The sequence below is a fragment of the Fundulus heteroclitus genome, chromosome 5, assembly GCF_011125445.2.
Source record: "Fundulus heteroclitus isolate FHET01 chromosome 5, MU-UCD_Fhet_4.1, whole genome shotgun sequence".
Taxonomy (NCBI): domain Eukaryota; kingdom Metazoa; phylum Chordata; class Actinopteri; order Cyprinodontiformes; family Fundulidae; genus Fundulus; species Fundulus heteroclitus.
Window position 1 is genome coordinate 8,473,847 of NC_046365.1, and position 3,670 is coordinate 8,477,516.

Consider the following 3,670-nt stretch of genomic DNA (forward strand, 5'->3'; position numbering starts at 1 on the left):
ATCAGAATCTCCAAAGACTTTGATTTAGCAATCCACGTCTTCCTGTTTGCCCAGAGTACAAATATGACGTGAAACAGAGGCCTGTTCCTCTCAGTCACTGTTCAAAATGGGAAAGACAGAGAAACATGTTGCTTGAGTAGAGCAGATTCATCTTGATCTTAGATAAAGTGAGAAAATGGCAACCAGAAGGTAATTACTCACCTGAACCTGCCCTGACATACAGCCAGAGTAGCGGATGAGGGTTTATGTTGCCATCAGAAGGATGTTAGAGGAAGATAAATCGTCCAAGCTCAATGAAACCTGCAGCAATTCTTCCAGGTTGAAATACTGCAACTGCAGTAACACCTAACTTTTTATTAAGGGTTTCACAGCATCTTTTCAAGCGAGGGGATGCTGTATATTAGACAACCAATCACAGTCTGCAGGTTTTGCAGGTTTATCATTAAAGTATGTCTGATTCTGATTTTTGGGCTGAACACGGTGTACAGAAGGGGTTAATTTATTACGAATGTGTCACACAGATTCTGAGAATACGTTCTGATTCCTAAACCGGTTTAACTGGGCCGGCCTGCTTCATCCGATGACCCGGATCTCTGCCAAACGGTTGGATTTTCCACAAACGCTGGAAGCTTGGAAGTTGCTGTTTCCTCTGGGCTAAAGCTAGGGTGGAAACAGGAAGACACACACAGAGAGACACCAGAAGGGATGGAGCAGGCCAGCCTGGTTTATTAGGTAGCGCCCAGTGAGTTAAATTAAACGTGGCGGGGAACGCCCGCATGGTGCCAACTACACACAGCGGGCTATGGCAGAGAAAGAGATGTGGAACGACTTAAATTTGTTATAAGCTTTAAAAAAAAAATACTGACTGACTTCATGTTTTTGTCCTTTTAAAGATGCTATGGTCTGTTTATTATCTTTAGAATATTACCACGATATGATCGTAGTTGTATGCTTTTTTTTTTGTTTGGTTTTGTGTTTTGCTGGTCAACATTTATTTATTGGTAGCTCTAACCTTAACCATAGGCACCCTTTATGGAGCATATTTAATTCACTTTTTTTATACTGTAAAACAATTATTTAATTTATTTACCTCTCTCAGCTGTGTAATTTATATAATGTGATGATGATGATTTAGTGTTAATAATTTAGCTTCAGCTGGAAAAACAAATCTTTTTCTGTATTGCCCACTGTTTACTATCGCTACACTGAAATTCTGGGTGCACAACTTTAATTTATTAAGGCAAATACAGCAGCCTACTGTATTATGAAATGCTTATAAATGATTTATTAGGCTTATAAAGGGGGATTAATGAAGATCGTTGGCTATAAAACACTGGGACTCTACAAGCCTGGTTTAAGGCTCCGATGGCAAATCAAGTGTTACGTTTGAATTTTTCACAAAGGTAATTTTCTTAGGTTTTCGGTATTGGTATCTTTGTTTTGAAGAACCCGTCAAAAATGTCTCCTCTGCCAGCGTGAGGAGTTAAACTTGTTGGCTATTGGTGTAAAGTCAAAAAACATTGAATGTGTGTGCAGATACTGTATATAAAAACTGAGGGCATCTTATAATGAGTGAAGGGGAACACAAACAAACCCGGCAGGTCCCTGCGGAGGCGCTGGGATTATAAAGTTGTGTGTAAATCAGGTGTTTGTTTGGAGCTGGAGAGCGAAGCTGATGTGGGACCGAGGCTTCGTGGAGCTGAGGCTACAACATAAAAACAAGCTGCTGCTTCTCTGATACCTGCTAACGGTAGACTTGAATCCTTTCTAGTCCGTATGAGTAATGTAGCTTTAATTGTTTCTTCTTCGGTTGTTGCTTGGTGATTTTAGGATTTCAATAAAGTTTAGTTGGGGGGGGGGGTTGGGTTGCACTTTTTTTTTTTCCTCTTTCAAGGCGAAGGACCAGGGGGACAGTGGCTCCTCTCTGCTAGCGACTGCCTCATTCAAGGCTGTATGGTGTTGGATATACCGTCGAGACTATTTCTATAAAAGTGTAATGTCGGTGCACGTTTCTACAGCTTGCAACTCATGTACTGTAACTTTTTTCCTCATCGCCATAGGTAACCAGAGTGAACCAAAGCATCAGCGTTTCCTCCACTGAGTTAACGACATGTGTCTGTGCTGTATCACTGTTGCTCATACTTATACAAAACAATAAACCGTTGACGTTGTGTGGTGGCGTGCTGTCATTAAAATAACCCCGTTTTCAGCGTTTTCAGCTCGACCTTTTTAGTTTTAGGCCCCCGGGCCATGGCAATTATCAAGAAAGGACATGTAATGATGCGGTTTCTCCACTGGGAGGAGTTCTCATATAAACACAAAAGAGCTCTTTTCAACCCTCTTCATCCTGCTTTTTTTCTTTTCAAATGTTTTACACTACAGGAGGGATAATCTAAACTTCCTGTATGGATGTTTACTGTGGCCTTTGCTTTCCTGGACTCGCTTCCCAGTCAGGTCTCCATAAACGAACGGTTCACTTTTATCAAGTGGGTTTATATTTATCTACACGCAGCATGCTGGCTGACTCAGAGTTTGCTTCTTGGAGGAGGAGGAGGGGTAAACTGCTGGTTTTCATCCCAACCTCTGCAGAGAGTTTAGGCCCAAACAAGAAGCAAAGGTTTCAGTTTCCCGGTTTCTGGGAAATTAGACTCCCCACCTCTCCACTGGACATCAGTCTGAGGAGGATGGCGCAGCAATGACTAGATCCCTGCATGTTTTGGCTTTAACAGGAAAGCAGAGCACAGCGTATTCATACCCTTTGAACTTTTAAAGCGTTTTGTTACGTTAAAACCACAAACTCTGATGAACTTTGTTGGGGTTTTATTTGATAGAACAACACCAAGTTGTTCATAACTATGAAATAGCAGGAAAAGGATGAAGATAGTTTTCTTTGTTTTTTTCTGTCAGATGAATTTAAAGGAACTTTAGCGTACATTCATATCGAGTCAGCATTTTTTAGAATGACCTTTTGCTGTTTTTACACCAAGGCTTTTTAGGCTTAACCAGCTTTGTGCATCTAGAGGCTGACATTCTTGTTTATTCTTCTTGGGAGAATAGCAGAAGCTCAGTTTGGATCGTGATCATGTGTGCGACAGCAAGTTTGAATCCTTGCCACAGGATGGAAGAGACCCATGGATTATTTTACAAGCCTTTATAGTGAGTCAGATAAATACCTACGATTACAAAGAACTATCTAATTGTAAGTCCTGTTTGTTATCTCTTATTGTATTGATTACATGCTTTACTTTAATGCTATTTGCCATTTCGTTTAGCTTCCAAAGATGTCAAGACTCCAAGTGGGACCTAAGCCCAACTTTGGGAGGCCTGTCTCTAATGAATAAATATTTCCCTTTATGGTCCCACAGAGGGGAGATTTGTCTCTGTGTTTAATCCACCCCTTAGGGAGCAATGTGCTGCCAACACTGAGTGGTGCACAGGGAGCAATCTGTGGTCAGGATGACAGAGTCTCAAACCGCGGACCTTTGCAGTTTCTCCAAGATGCAAACGTCCAGCTCCCTAACCATCAGGCCACCATGTTAACTAAACCATTGCACTCTAGCTCTGGATGTGTGTTTTGGGTTGCTGTCCTGCTGGAAGACTGAGGTTTGTCCCACCGAAACCTGGGAGTAGTGATGGACTCAGACCTGAACCTCCAAAAGCATCTAAAGAC